We start from the raw sequence: 16,437 nt of genomic DNA on the forward strand, positions 1-16,437 counted from the left end.
CTCTTTCCTTTCTTCCTTTTATAACCTGGTTGTTTCCATTTTCTGGACTTGATTTCAAAGTTGATAATCATGTTTGTCTCAGTTTCAAACTCTGTTATCTTTGCCTGAACTGTGTGATTGTACTTGTTCAACTATCTCCTAATGGTTACCTGAGAGTGAGTTTCAACCTTGGATTAGGCCAGCCCTTGCTAAGATTGGTGTCCTTGCTTGTTAAAGAAATAGAGTTTGGCTTGGAAATCACACTTATTCAGAATCAGTAGACTGAGGGACTCTCTCCAGAACCTGACTGTGCTCAGGACCTTTGTGGTGCTGGCCCTCCTGGGAGTAATGTCCTCATGAGCTACTGTGGTGTCCTTGCTCTCTTAGGTGTGTAGAGGGAATTTCAAATGGAGATTCAAGTTGGGACACCGATGCCGATGTAGGAGATAGATGACACAGTTGTGTGTCACATGTGAGATCATGTAGCATGTGTAGAATTTATGGGTTCAAGCCATGTCCTACTGCCTAAGAGTAAAGACTGCAGGTCTAAACCTTTGCTAAGAATCCTACCCATGACTGTTATTGCTTTGTGATCTGGAGAAAGTTACCAGACTCCCTGGACCTTAGTATCCTCTATAGATAAACATTGAGAGGAGTGGTTCTGGTACTATCTCCTAGGACCCTTTGTAAGGAAATTAACATGAGATGATTTATGTATTGAACTTTTACACTGATTGCCAACTCAGCAGTAGCTAAAGCAGTGGCAGATGCCTGTCAGGATCTCAAGGGCTCAACAGCATCAGAGTGTGTGTCTGCCTCTTGCAAAATCAGCAACTAATTCTCTAGAGCCGACTTGAAGAAAGATTCCAGCTCCTTCCATCTTCTGCTTCTGTAGTTTCATCATTGCGAAAGAGTCTCTGGAGACCCAGAGTCACCATTCTACTAAATGAGTGGATTTTTTTCTGATGTGTGTTTGTAGGGTGAGGGGATGGATCTGGCCTCTTTGCTCCATCTTAGATTGGACAACTCTGAGTTTTTGATACTATCTAACATCTTCTCTCCTCCTCTGAGGGTCAGCCTATGTAATCCCAGCTTATTGTGCCTAGAATTTAAACACATCGTAGTGTTGAGCCCTCTAGAACCTTCATCTTAGAATACCAAATGATGCCCTACTTTTACAGGACAGCTTCCATCTTCTTAAGCCCTCTATTTAGGAAACTGGTTTATTTTTTTTCAGACAACTGTATCTTTTTCTCTTCTTTCTCTTTTTAAGGAATTAATGTGTTTTTAACTGACAGACAAGTATATGTACTATATTTTGATATATAGAAACAGTATGGATGGAATGTTCCATCTAGAACTTGCCCCTTAAGTGTAAGGCTAATTTGCTGTCTATGCTGTCATACCACAATTTTAAGAAAGGCTCTTGGAGCTTAAGATAGAAATGTCTGCTCTGAGAGCCAAGTGGTGCCATGTTGAAAATAAGGTAATATCCAAAGCAGGTTTTCAAAACAGCTTTATAGAGGTATAATTTACATAACATAAAATCCACATGTTTTCATTTCACAATTCAATTATCTCCAGAAAATTTACAGTCTAATTTTAGAATTCTGTTCTGTCCTCCTTCCTGTCTATTTGCAATCCATCTCTGTCCTCAGCCTCAGCTCCAGGGGACCACTGATCCCAGCTCCTGGCAGCCTCATTCAAAACAAAAACAACCAACACTGTAAACAATGCAAATGTCTATCAACTGGGGAAAAGCCAAAAAAAAAAAAACCACCCCCAAAAACAACAACAACAGCAACAAAACCCAGCAAAGCCTTCTGGGCCCATAGAATAGAGTTTGCTTCAGTACAGACAGACAGACAAAAAGAATAAAAAATACCAAAACTCCAGGAGGGGGAGCTAATCCTGAGGGAAAAGCATTTGGCTGGCATTTGGCAGGACAACTGGATCTAGGTGCCCAGAGCCTAGAAAAGCTGGGGGTGATAGTGACCATCTATGATCCCTATGCTCTTGTGACAGTGACAGAGGAGAATCCTTGAAGGATCACAGGCTCAGCTTGCCTGGCATGCATTGCTGTGAAAAAGGTGGAAGGTGAACCCCTACCTGAGGTTGTCCTCTGATTTCTATACAGGTGCTAAGATTTTATATATGTGTGTGTGTGTGTGTATGTGTGTGTTTAAAATCTTATATATATATATATATATATATATGTGTGTGTGTGTGTGTGTGTGTGTGTGTGTGTGTGTATGTATACATGCAATTTTATATATAAGACATATGACATTATAAAATCTATATATAAAATCTATATAATATATTTGTCAAGGTATTATATGTAATTATTGTTATATACATATATGTAACAACCGTTAATGGAAAAAGAGGCAATGAATTTGAAGGAGAGCAAGGAGGAATATGTGGGAGGACTTGGAGAGAAGAAGAAGGGAGAAATGATGTAATTATATTACAAAAAGAAAAGAAATATTTTTTTAAAAAGTAAAGAAATAAAAGAACCCTAGCCCAAGTACCAATTTAGATGGACTCTGAAACATGCTGTTCAATCATTATGCGAATAGGAGTCAAGTTCAAAAGACTCTGTGTTACAGGACTCAGTGTATGAAATGTGCAAAAGTGGAAAACTAAAGTTGATTTTGATCATGGCTTCCACTTGACAAAAACTTCTATTTTGCATTTTAAAATCCTTAAGTCCTTGAAGTTATCTCTGAAGCACCATGACTGTAGGCCGACCTGTTCTAGATAATTCTGTCTTAAGACTTTATCTCCTGCTGATTCTAGCTTGTGTCAAGTGGATAAGTTAAAACTAACTAGCACAGTCAGGGTCCTGTAGGAGGCTCACTTACCTTAACAGCATATCTTTGGGGTAATTGTCTTGGTGGTTACATGATTTAGGAAGCCCCAGCCCATTATGGGCAGTACCATTGCCCAGGTAGTGGATCCTAAATTGTGTAAGAGAGGTGAAAGGTAGCCACTGAAGGTAAGCAAGCAACGACACATATATTCTTTCTTCTCCACTGGGGCTGTGATGTCACTAGCTTCTTGAGTCCCTGCATTTGGTTCCCTCAAATGATAGACTGGTATTTGGAATTATGACTTTCCTTTCCCCAAAAAATAATAATGATGGCTATCTTGTTCCTTCCTAGATTTGCTTCTTAATCTGTTTTCTGTCTTGAAGAAAGAAATCCAGATGCTAAGAAGGAGCTTGAGTCATACTGTAGAGATAAAACGTCCCATGGCTCACACTTTCTCCTCCTACACATTGAGTGATTTTTTTTCCCTGAACCCATTGGGAACAACCTCCATTTTTAAGTTGACATTTGGGGAATTGTTGTGTGTCTGATGAGACCTGGTGGTAGGCAGGGTGGTGGGAGGCGGTCATTTGTTTTAAACATAAGCCGTTTGTGATGCCTGATTTGTCAGTTGCTAGAAGGCTCTTGGCAGTCTTGCTGCACATGGAGAGTCAGGCTGTTCTAAAGTGTGTAGCTCAAAATGGGGAGGCAAGAAGCTGGTTCTGTTCATCAAAATTATCTCACATTGCACATGGATTTTTTTTTTTTTTTGGAATTCACAATAATGCTGTCTTGGCCTAGTTCAGATTGGTGTCCTGGGGAGGAATGTCAGCATGCTGCTGGCCACAACAATGACATACCCTCCCTCACATAGCATAGTCTGGAGATAAGTAGTAACGCAGGCATTGATGGTATGATCTCTGGAGAGCTCATCAACCCAAAAGCTCAGCAGAGTGCCTGGTCCAGGGTGCAAAGGCTTTTGCTGTGTTTCTAGGCTGCATGCCCGTCATTACTAATGGTATAAGCAGGTAGACTTGAAAACAGGCCCCCAGGAATCATGGATATTATGCTCTGTTGATATGGTGAAAATGATTGCAGACTCAGTGGCTTTACACAGCAGGGATTTCCTCTATCACACCGCCATGCTCACATCTCCCAAACTAGTGCCACGGTTGATACATCTTCAGGTCTCAGCCCTGGAGCTTCTAGAGCAGTGGTTCTCAACCTCCCTAGTGCTGTGTCCCTTAATGTGTTTCCTCATGTTGTAGTGACCAGCCCTCCCACAGTACAGTGATTTTGCTATTACTTCCTAACCGTAATTTGTCTACTGTTACGAATCATAATGTAAATATCTGATATGCAGAGGTCTTAGGTGACCCTGTGAAACAGTAATGGAACCCAAAGAGGTTGAGGAGACACACAGGTTGAGAACCACAGCTCTAGAAGGCTCCCTGCTAATTGCTGCTTCCCGTTTTTGGCAGCTTCTAGCATCTGTACTTCTATTCTGCATGTGTTACATTGCCTGTCTCATTCTTAGAAAAACACCCATGATGGTACTGTGATGCTACTCTTGGATAGCCCAGCAACACCACACCCATGTCAGCATCCTTTGCTCACCACAGCTGCAAAGATCTGGCCTTTGTAGACACCATTTTTAGGCTATAGACATGAAGACCTAACATCCCCATGCCTGGATGCTGTAACTTAGAAACAGCCCTTGATTTCGTTTTTCAGGGTGGTAGTGTTATGCCTCAAAGGTTTTGTCCTATAGAGTTGATCACCAGTATGGGTAGCAGTGGGGGCATGTTGGGATCAGCACCTTGAGGTTGACTAAAAGCTATTTGGTTGTTTCCCACCGAAACTCTTTCCTTTCTTTCTCTCAGAGCCCCAAAGCCAGGAAGCTTATTATAGTTGTAAAAGGGCCTGCAGCACAAAACAGATCTGGGTCATCTGTGGGCTGGTGGGCGGTAGCTCTGCTTCAGTTGTCCATAGTGTCAGACATCAGTCTTTGACCTCTGCTATAGGAATGTCCCAGTAAGAGGTCCTGGGTCTCTTCTTCTGCCTTCATTTTTTCTTGTTCTTGCCACTAAAATCCTTTCTTTTCTTTCAAGTGTTCATGTGCAAGTGTGTGTTCATGTGCAAGTGGTATGTGTATATGTATGTTTGCATATGTGTGTGCATGTGTGTGTGCATGTGCAGGTGACACATGTATGTGTGTGCCAGTGTGCAGGTGTGTGTGTATGTGTGTGCATGTGCAGGTATATATGTGAATGTGAAGGAGTGTGCCTGTGCAGGTATGTATGTGCATGTGAAGGTATCTGTGTGCCTATGTGCACATGTGTGCATGCAAAGGTGTGTGTATATGTGCAGGATTGTATTCATGTGCAGGTTATATGTGCTTGTAAAGTTGTGTATGTACAGATGTGTGTTCATATGCATGTGTGTGTTTATGTTCATGTGTGTGTTTATGTCCATGTGTGTGCATGTGTGTGTCAATCTGAGGTCAACTTTGGGTGTCATTCCTCAGCACCCGTCCATCATATATTTTTCCTACAAGGTCTCTCACGGAGACCTGTGATTCAGCAATTAGGCTGTCCTTCCTGCTCAGAGAGCCCCAGGGGGCCTCCTCTCTTTGCCTCTAAGGCTTGACAATACAAGCCTGTGACATTACATCTGGCTTTTTATGTGGGTCCTGGGGGGTTGAGTCCAGATTCTCATACTTGCATGGTGACAGCTTTACCAACAAAGCCATCTATCTCTCCGGTCCCCCAAAGTCTTTTTCCCTGCTTGTATCCCAGGAAGGATTGGAGAGTTTGTTTGCTTTTCAATATATGAAGTATAGTGTAGTTAGTGGATGATATATTTGTTGTAGAGAACTTTTCCCTTGTAGTCCAAACTTAAATTTCCCCAGTGTTCATTTGCTTTTTCTGTATTTGAGTGCACTTAAAAATACATTTGCAGTCACGATTGCCTGGGCAAGTTATAAATCCTAGATATTAGAATTTTTATGCTTTAGAAATAATAAATGAGGGCTTACCAATTAAAGATAAAAAATTACTTGGCCAAGGATAGTAGAATATTTTATCAGTATTATTAAAATTTAAGGGTGGCTGAAAATGCCACCAAAATCTTTGTACAGCATTTTAGTTTGAAAAGTTGGCTTAGGGATAAGTTACATTCTTTTTACCTCTCAATTTTACATCAAACAGGATGTGATATAAATTTTTTACTAAAGAGCAGAATGCATGTTCAGCTGCATGGTGTACAGAGCTTTAGGTCAGTTGGAGGCAGTGATATCTTTAGCCTCTATCTGGAGATCATTTCCTTTGTGTCTGGGTTGCCAATGATTGTACTTGTTCATTTCTTAAAATAATAATGATTCCACACATGGGATTAATTATTATCTCATGTGGCTTATTATTAAGCTGGAGATTTTAAAAGATCAGTGGTAAAGCTTAGTCTGGCCAACCATACCATAACCCACTAGTGTGACTGCTGGGGCAGGAGACAGGTAGATCCTCAGAACTTGCTGGCCAGGCAGCCCAAATGAAACAATGGACTTCAATGCAGGAGAAGACCTGCTCAAAAACTAAGTAGAGTTTCTATATGTCTGTTTATGGAGCCCTGGTTGCCCTGGAGCTCACTATGAGATGAACCTGTCCCCAAACTCACAGATACTCTTCTGTCTTTACTTCCATAGTGGTAGGATTAAAACCCTCGGCCACAACACCTAACACAAGGTCACCACACACAGAACAAAGGGAATTTCTAACTAGGGGGTTGTAGATCTTTTGTAGATCTTGTGTAGGTATGTGTAGTTATAGTTATAGTTAGCATGTGTAGATTTACACAACTCCCTGTTCTAACTCCCAGTTGGAATTCTCATCATCTCCCTCTCATCATGATGACATTCTTTTATACTTAATTCCTTTTTTGTTTTGTCTTAAACTCATGGAATCCAGTTCGTGTTGTCCATATATGTGTAGCTTGTGTCATTCAATGTGGAATGGATATTTACCAATGGTGGTGTTACTAATGAAAACTGACCCCACCATGGTCACTAACTGTCAATACCTCATCTGCTGAGGGTGGGGCCTTGGGAGCTCACAAAGCTTGTCATGGAGTCAATAAAACTAGAAAGGTGAAGAACAATAAAAGACAATGTTAGCCTGACCTCCACATACATGTGCACACAGGTGATCACACCTGCATGCTTGCATGCACATATGCCACAGCACATAAACAAACACACATGGACCCAAGTGAAGCCATCACTAGCAGCGCATCTGCTGTAGAGGCCTAAGGACCTGTTTTGTGGATGATCAGGATAGTTATGTTCCCTCTGCCTTGTGCTTTTCTCTGGTTTCTTTATTAGTTTTTAAGGCTATTTGTCCTTACAGTTCTCCAAGGCTCTGGCTTATTCTCTGTAGGTCACTGTGACTTCCCCTCGGACTCACCATGGTTCTCCATTGTTTCATAAATATCCTCTCAGAAACTGATAATTGTCAGTGAGTCTCACAGAATCTCAGGGCCTTGCAAAGAAAAACAGAAAAACAAAACAAAACAAAAACTACCATCCCCCCTCCCCCACCCGAAACAAAGACATTAAAATAGAAGGTTTTCTTTTTAGATGTCAAGTTGTTAGGAGAATCAGAATTCCGAGCGCTGCATGAGCACAGTTGCTACCCAAGTCCTGGGTGTAAATCATGTGTGTTCTTAAGCAGTCATTTGTGCAGAAAATGTCTCCCATAAGCTCATGTGTTTGGATATTTAATGAACTGTTTGGTAAGAATTGGGAGGTATGGCCTCAGAGGAAGTGTGTCACAGGGCATAAACTTTCCAAAGCCCGCAGACATGCATGTCTCTCTTCTACCTGCTGCCTATGGATCAGGATATAGAGCTCCCAGTCCCATTCCTCTCTGCCACCAAGCTTTCTGCCATGATAATGATCATGGACTAATCCTTTGAAGCAGTAAGGAAGATAATAAATAAATGAGCTCTTTTGTGAGAGTTGTCTTGTGTTTCTTTGCAGCAACAGAGCAGCAACTAAGACAAGGTTCTATAACATTACAAACTTAAGTATTGAGAACACTTTCTAGAATCTCGCAAGTGCTCACAAATGAGTAAAACAAACATTACTTTCTGCCTACTGAACTTGTGAATTCCGACAGACATTTCAGTTATCCTTGACATGTGAAGCATTTGTCCCTTGGATAATGAAGGTACATTAAAGAGCACAGATCCTTATGCCCAATTCTGATGAAAAGAAAGCACATGTCAGAGAAAAATGGTTTTAGAAGCATTTAGAGAATATAACATCAGTATAAAGGAATGCTAGCTTAGAACTCTGTGTAAAGTATGAATTTAAATGGGAAAATTAAATTGGTCTATCAGTCTTTTGGGTCTTAGCTGTGTTTGCCTTTCTAACATCATTTAGAAGGAAAGCAACTGTGCACACAGTTGCATCCAATAAGGATGTGTCAGTCAGTTACTGACACCGTGATGCTGTGTAAGAAACCATCCTAAAATGTAATTATTCATGTGGGTCTGTACATTTGCATCACTGTGAGTGTGGTCTGGCTACTCACATTTGGATTTCAGACTCCCAGCTGTGGGTTGAGGGATTAATCAGGAATCTGTGCCTGGAATGGTGTGTACACCTCAGACCAGGTCTTTCTGGGGACATGTTCTCTGAGTAGCAAGTCACAGATGAATAAGATAGCTCTCCTATTCCCAAAGTCTCTTTTAAGCTAAGCCCTTTCACCATATCCCCTGACATCACTCTGGCCAAAGCAAGTTTATGACCAAACCAAAGTCAAACAGCCATATGGCCACAACAGGACAGAATATGTGGTTAAAAACCTATTTCCTTATTTATTTATTCATTCATTCATTTATTTAGAGAGAGAGAGAGAGAGAGAGAGAGAGAGAGAGAGAGAGAGAGAGAGAGAGAGAGAGAGTGCTTATTCATGTCTCAGTGCCTTTGTGGAACCAGAGGACAACTTGTGAGAGTCTATTCTCTCTTTCCAAGTGGATTCTAGAGATTTGACTCAAGTGATCAGATTGGCAGCAAGCACTCTTGTAACTGTAACTTTGATTCACCTGATGTAATTGTTGTCTCAGAGGCTTATTGTTTCCATCTGCTAATCTAGGCCTAGTCCTGGAAGCTTCTAGCCTTCTTAAACTCTAATCTAGGCCTACAATTGCTTCAGCCTCTGAGATTTACTGCTAAATATACTCACCCTTTCTAGCTTGTTCTGAACTCTGGTTGGCTTCTTCAACTCAGCTATTCTGGCTCAAACTCTTCTCCAAACTGACTGATTCAATCTGGCTTTTCTGGGCTTCTCATTGAATGGCCATTCTTGGCCTCAAACTAATTCTGGCAAACTGTTCTAATCTGGCTCCTTCTCATTCTCTGGTTCATTCTGTCTTTATCTATTTCTAGCTTATTATCTCTCTGCAACCTGTCTGTATACTGCTATCCCAGTAAAAACTGTCTCCTCTCCTTTTCTCTCCTCTTGGGAGTTGGGCACATCCTATTCTGTCAAATCTTTCTCTGATTTGTTAATTTGTCTGCCACTCAACTAGACATTACTTTCAAACATGGGTGCTTCCTTTCTACAAACTAACTTTACCCTCATTGATTGGGATTAAAGGTGTGTACTAAGGGTGTATCTGTCTATATTTCAGTCAGAGGGATTTAAAGTTTGTGCTAAGGGCCGAGCCACACTAGAATAAGTTTTTCCATTAAGTAACACAATCTCAGGGTTCACAGTATGATCAAATATCCTGCAATATACCTTTACCCAAGGAGTCATCTGGCTGACCCCCAGATTATGTTTGAATAATACTGTAGGGAAGAGAAGAGTCAGGAGCAGTGACCCTCTCATCCACAGAGATATAAAAACAAATTTAGATGGGATTGCTCTGGGGGAAGCCTGTATGTTCATGAAACACAAAACAAGCTGTTGGTGTTGCCTTCTTGCCTGTTCTCTCATTTCCTGTAAAGATTATAGATGGTAACCTGCCAGTAGTCTTGTGGCCACAGTAAAAAGACTAGGAGCATCATGCGTACATGGAATGGATGCATTTCTAGCTGCTAAAACAAGGGCAGAAGCTGTTGGCCTCCTGCTGCATCGATAGTGAATACCAGAAGTCACGCTTGCTACTGCAGTGTAAATTAGTAGTAGGGGCAGTCCATTGTGCTCTCCTTATAAGCAAGGGGACCTCTGTTCAATCCACAGAACCCAAGTAAAGTCATCAGGATGAATACCTTTCATCCTAGCACTGGGGAGGTAGAGATGTGTGGAAGCTTTCAGCTTGCTAGTCAGATAGTCTATGTAACTCGGAAAATTTTGGGCTAGTGAGAGACACTGTCTCAGGAACTTACGTGGGTGTCTCCTGAGTAATGACCAGATGCTGACTTTGATCTCCAATGTACATGCACACATGTATACACACTCAAAATATGTAGGTAACTAGGGAAAGTAATACCATTTGACATGGGATAAGAAGGGAGAGTTTGAGGTTGGACCTTGAGGGTTACTAACAGTTGGAGGGCCTGGACGGTGTACTGTCTGCCACCCTTACTTTAGAATATTTGCTGTGTTAAATCTATTTGAAGAGTTCAGAAGCTAAGTGCCTTGTCTCACTCTGTACAGCTATTCTTCTGCAGGCCATTCACTTTTGCTCCTACCCCAGAGAGATACATGTCACCATTGGCATAATAATACCATTTGATTGGGATGTCTTAAACCCTCAGGTTGGTATCCTGCTGTTCCAAACAGAGTAGGTCCCTGTCAAAGAAATTTCATTTACAACAATGCACAGCTATATTCAGACTCAAGCTATCCAAGGAGAGGATCTTTTCCTTACAAGTTTTCCTGGATGTCAGTCTCTAGATGGACTTGTATTTGAAATGTTTTTCTCTTCTCTCTGACTGTTACTGTAGTCATAAAGAAAAAAGTGTGTACTGCAAGATGATCTGATGTCAATAGAGAAATGACCCATTATTGGGTCACCTTATAAATGGACCACTTAGATTCCTGGAAGAGTATTATTTTCTTACCCCTGTATTAAATCACAGAAAGTGAAGGTAGTGATAGAACTCTGAGAATAGTGCTGTCCTTTATCACATGTGTCATATATGACCTTTATTGTTTGATGAATAAGGTGGCTGACCTTGCCATTGTTTACTGATCTAACTATGAACTATCCTTAGGATGGTCTTCAAGGTAACTGTGTCTCTCTAATACCGCCTTAAACTGAGACTTGATGAGTGTGTGTGTGTGTGTGTGTGTGGCTGGAGCAGAACATGGGATGTCTACCGTTTTCCTTCTCTGCCTTGTTGTGTTGAGATAAGGTGAACTGGAAGCTTAGCTTTTCTGCTAAGCTAACTGACCAGTGGGCTCTTGGTATCCGTCTGTTCCTGCCCTGAATGGGTTACACAATATGTAGCTATGCCAAGCATTTTACTTGGGTCCTGGGGATTCAAATGTAGACCCCAAAGCTTGTGAAGCAACTGTACTATCCACTGAACAATATCCCCAGTATCCTGATGTTGCTTTTGCCAAACACATGATGAGAACTGCCTGCTTTGTCTATCACTGTCACCTTGACACTATCTCAGCAATGTAGACTTGAGGGTTAACATCTTCATTCTTTTGGCAAATGGTTCATATACTGTAGGTAGAAAATTAAAACTTGGGGACTTCACTTTAGGATACAATATAATAAGTGAACATTGAGAAGGATCATATAGAGTCTTACATTTTTTACATTTCCAGGAAAAAAAAACTATTGGTTGTCATGTTTATTTTATGAAACAAAATAAAATTTAGCCTTAATAAAACACTAAGTATATTCTACCAAAGAGAGCTTTAGGTTAATTTATGGCTGCTAATTGACTCAAAGGGGCAGACTGTACTGTGTTCTGGTTTGCCATTGACATCTTTTGATGTTGTTGCTGCTGTGACTGTTGCTGTTTGTCTGGCATCACACAGCAGTCAGGGAGTGCACAAAGTCTGTATCTGTGCAGCAATAGCTTCACCTGCACTTAAGCCAGGGGTCAGCAAGTTGTCCCTGTAAAACTTTTCATTTTTGTCTGCTTTACTCTGTAGCTTTGGCTGGCCTGGAACTCAGTTTGTAGACCAAGGTTGGGTTGAACTCACAGAGCTTCACCTGCCTGTCTTCCAAGTGCTAAACCAGTTATTGTTGCTTTTTCATGGAGCATGCAATCACTCTTCAGAATACCTATTGTTTATTACTAAAGGTGTTTGCTTCTTGCAAAATCTTATTTACAAACCAGGTATGCAGTAGTACAAATGAATTCTTTCCAGTGCAGATGGTTTCAATTACAGTCAGAACTCTGACTCTGAACTAGCTATACTGCTGTTATACTAGTGGGTACATGTTGTCTGGCAGGTGAGAGGAAGAAAGTCACTGGGAGCAAACATGGGACAGAAGAAGAAGGGCAGAGTGAATGTAATCAAAATTCACAATGGGCTTGTATGAAAATGTCATAATGTAAACAACAGGGTATAATTTATATGTGCTAGCAAATAAAAGCTTTAAAAGTTTCTGTTTAATGAAATAGGTTTGGTTTCTGTGTCTTATGACTCAATCCTTGATCCAACTTTCATATAACTCTCAGGAAGCCAGTGCTCTGCTCTCCTGAACTATGACATTACCCTAACCCACCAAGGTTGTTTTAGGAATGAGAATGGAACACAGATAAGACCTAAATGTCCTTTTCTAGAGACACATTATCTTAGTTTGGGTTTTGCTGCTGTGAACAGACACCATGACCAAGGCAACTCTTATAAAGAACAGCATTTAATTGGGGCTGGCTTACAGGGTCAGAGGTTCAGTACTTCATTATCAAGGTGGGAGCATAGCAGCATCCAGGCAGGTATGGTGCAGGAGGAGCTGCTAGGAGAAGACTGACTTCCAGGCAGCTAGGAAGAAGGTCTTAAAGCTCATGCCTACAGTGACACACTTCCACAGTAGTGACAACCCCTGCTCCAACAAAACCACACCTTCCTAATGGTGCCAATTCCTGGGCCAAGCATATACAAACCATCATATACATGCTATTTTTCATCCCCAACAGGACCTGAGAAGAGACTCCTTGCATTTCAGTGAGGGTTCTTGTCTATGGGTTGACCATCACAGTTGCTGTAGTCCCCTTACCACATGCCAAAGGTGAAGTCACTATAGACAGGGAGAGGAACCGAATGAAGAGAACCAGAACCGTAGCAAACTGAACTAACCACAGTTGTGTATGCACTAAAGTCAATGCATTTCATGGCTGTTGAATCAAGTTTAACCTTGGCATTGCTCCTCTCATGTACTTAAAGTCCAACTAATAGAGGAAAAACAGCATCTCTTGGAGTGTGGTGATTTGAATGAGAAATATCCCACATGAGTCACCCATTGACTCACGTGTTATACCACTCTACCTTTGTTAGTAGTGCTGTTTGGAAGTTCATGGAACCTTTGGAGGTAGGGTTTTGCTTTAGGAAGTGTGTCATGAGGTGGGATTTGGAAGTTGATAGCCTCACTCCACTTCTGCTTCTCTGTCTATTTTCTGGTGTGTCAGAGAATTGTGACCAGCCAGCTTCCTGCTCTAGTCTTCTGCTGCTGTGGCTTCCTCCTTATTATGGATCTCCTTTGAAACCATAATCTTAAGTAAACCCTTTCTTCTATATGTTGCTTTTAGTCATGGTGTTTTACTACAACAATAGAAAAGTAACTAACCACATGGAATAAGATATGACTAAGAGTTTAAAGAAGAGCAATAGTAGGAAATAGATGAACGGAAGATGGGATACAGGGGAGGAGAGAGGTAGAGACTTCAAACAAAGCATTAAAATGAACCCCACTGTCAGACACACAAAAGAATTTGTGATGACTCCTGGTTCAGGTGGAAGACTCTTTTGAAGAATGAGGGATGAAAAACTCTCCTGACATCATCTTCAGATCTTCAGTGAAGTTTGAGTCTAGTTCTTCCATCAAGGTCTTGGGATTGTTGTTACAAAAAGCTCAGTGGAGGAAGTTCACTCCAAGTGTAAGAAGCCCTTCAGAAAAGGTTAGGATGCACAGAATGGAGAATTAATCCAAAGGCCACTATGAGGTGTCATTGCTGGGAATTTGTGGACATATCTGTAGGGACATGAAACTCACAAAGTATGTGAGAGTTACTTCTATAAATCACATGAGAGGCTCCCTCTATCTGTGTGTTGGTTGAACATCCCAAATGATTAGAGGCATCATTGACATCTACTAGTCATATGGGAGTATCACGTGCTAAGATTGAAAAGGGTTCCTTCCAAAAAGTGGAGGTTGCCAGTGTGACAATATTAAGTGGGACTTTCAGGGTGACAGTGTCCTGAGAGTTTCTCTTTCATGAAAAATGGTCTAAAGCCCTTGTATAGGAGGATTCACATAGCACACAGCCTGATTGCCCTGCTGCCCTTCTTCCAAATGAAACACAATGCTTCTCCCCACCTCAGAAGAAGCCCTCACCAGGCAATAAGCATATTGATATCTTTAGCTAGTGTGCCAGGTTCTGCCTGGTTGGCACTATCTCCAGGTCAGCTCACATCTCAGGAACTCTGATACTAGAGTTGTTGAGGTCAGACCTGTGCCCTGCAACTCTAACAAGTGGGGGCTGTGCCAGTAGGTTCAGTTATACAGACATATCACAGTGAAAAGCAGAGAAAGATTTATTCAAAATGACTGCATTGAGAAGACCAAACAGACATCCAGTGACTCCCTCTATCCAAATTTAGTGTCCAGACAAAAAAGTCTACATTTTGATAGAGGCCTAGAGGTATATATAACTTAGCAGTTCCAGTCAAGGTGTGATCCTGCCCTGTCATTGTCTCTGTTCTAATCTCTCTTGCAAGATAATTTGGTAAGTTGTTAGAACTATATGAAATCTCCTTCTGGAAACAGTCTCTCCTCTAGTTGGTACTAGGCTTTAATGTTCTTTTTCTCACAGCATGAGACATCTGGTGCCAGTCCAATCAATATCTTTTCCGGGGACTCTTAATAGTCTGATAGCCAAAGAGATTGTTGCAAGATCTACATCTTACCAGAATGGGTACAAACTGTTTTATACACAGACATCTTTTTGCTCCTCTTTTTTCCCTTTCAGTGGGTGGAATCCAGGTCTTTTGCTATAACCCAGGTGAGTTTTGAACTCTCAATCTTCCTGCTCCTACCTCCCAAATGCTAGGGCTATAAGTGAGCCCTATCTTGCCTGGCTATGCCCATCCTCTAGGACTCAGCTTAAATGTTTATTTGTTTGTTTGTTTATTCCTTTGAGTAAATGGTATCACATAGTGGCAGCTTTTGGAGTGAAAGGAGCTTGGAGGCCATGCACGTTCTACATTTACTAGCTGCATGCATCTATATGATAATCAGCAGCTGCTCATAGCACCTCCCTCTGCAGGATGGCCATGGAACTGTACGAGAGAATGTTTCAGGGTGCTATAGGATACTGCTAGGACTCAGTCTATGTCACTGTTATTTTTATATTTGTTTATTGCCACCTTTGCTAGTCTAAAATCTTGATAGTAGAGGGAATTATTGATTAATTCATGTATCTCCATTGCCATTATAAAGTTTGGTGGTGTCTAATGGATAATTAACCTGTTGTACGCATGTGTTCATGTGCACACACACACACACACACACACACACACACACACACACACACACACACAGTTTTTTACCTGCTGAGAATGAATGGATGAACAAATGAGCTAGATGAACTTCCTATCCCATTTCTTCAGTGGTTTTGACATTTTCTCTGCTGCATTTCTAAGATGGAATACCCTGCCTTGCAGCTTTCTTCAGCATTGTGCTGGCTGCTTTGGTCTCTCCCCCCTCTATAGTGCTGAGTAGAGCTTCTAGCATCCTCCTCTCTCATTAGGGATTGACTGACAGTGGAGATGAGGTAGCTGTGCTGACTCGGCACTCCTGAGCTTCCTGGTGCTTCTTTCATTGAAGAATTGGAGGAAGGAAGGAACTCTATCTCTTTAGTTAATAGAAGGACAAAGGTTCAGAGCCTTTGTCATTCATTCTGCAGGGTTGCAGAATGTGATCCCTACCGTGTGTGTGTGTGTGTGTGTGTGTGTGTGTGTGTGTGTGTGTGTGTGTGTGTGTGTGTATGGGTGTGTGTATGAGTGTGTGTGTGTGTGTGTGTGTGTGCGTGTGTGTGTGTGTGCGCGTGTGTGTATGAGTGTGTGTATGGTGTATGCTAGGAATGGTGGCATGGATAAACCTTGAACACAGTGAAAGAAGCCAGGGAGCAGAGAACAGATGTGCTTCTCCTTACTGTGGAGAAGTCAGATTCCCAGACAAGAAAAACAGCCTGCAACACTCCTAGGGCTATGATGGGAGGAAAGAGTGAGTTTTCTTATTGATAGTGCACAAAACCTTAGTTCAAAAGGGTGAGGTAGAGACGAGGGTGGATATAATGACTTACAACGTTACTAATGTGATAAACAGCGCTGCATTCTGTACTTAAGACAACTCAAAGGTACATTTTCTGTGAGCTTTATTTTACCATAATAAACAGGGATAAAGATGCTGATGAGGTGGCTCAGAGTTGGCAACACCCATGTGACAGTTTGTA

The 16,437-nt window shown here is 41.5% G+C and overlaps 1 protein-coding gene across 6 annotated transcripts in view; it reads left to right on the forward strand.

The window, feature by feature from the left end:
- The window catches only part of Rbfox1 (RNA binding protein, fox-1 homolog (C. elegans) 1), a 1,527,688-nt gene that overhangs the window by 73,858 nt on the left and 1,437,393 nt on the right, over positions 1-16,437 (forward strand). The gene's annotated exons all lie outside the window — the stretch shown is intronic.

Source organism: Mus musculus, chromosome 16 (genome assembly GCF_000001635.26).
Source record: "Mus musculus strain C57BL/6J chromosome 16, GRCm38.p6 C57BL/6J".
Lineage (NCBI taxonomy): Eukaryota > Metazoa > Chordata > Mammalia > Rodentia > Muridae > Mus > Mus musculus.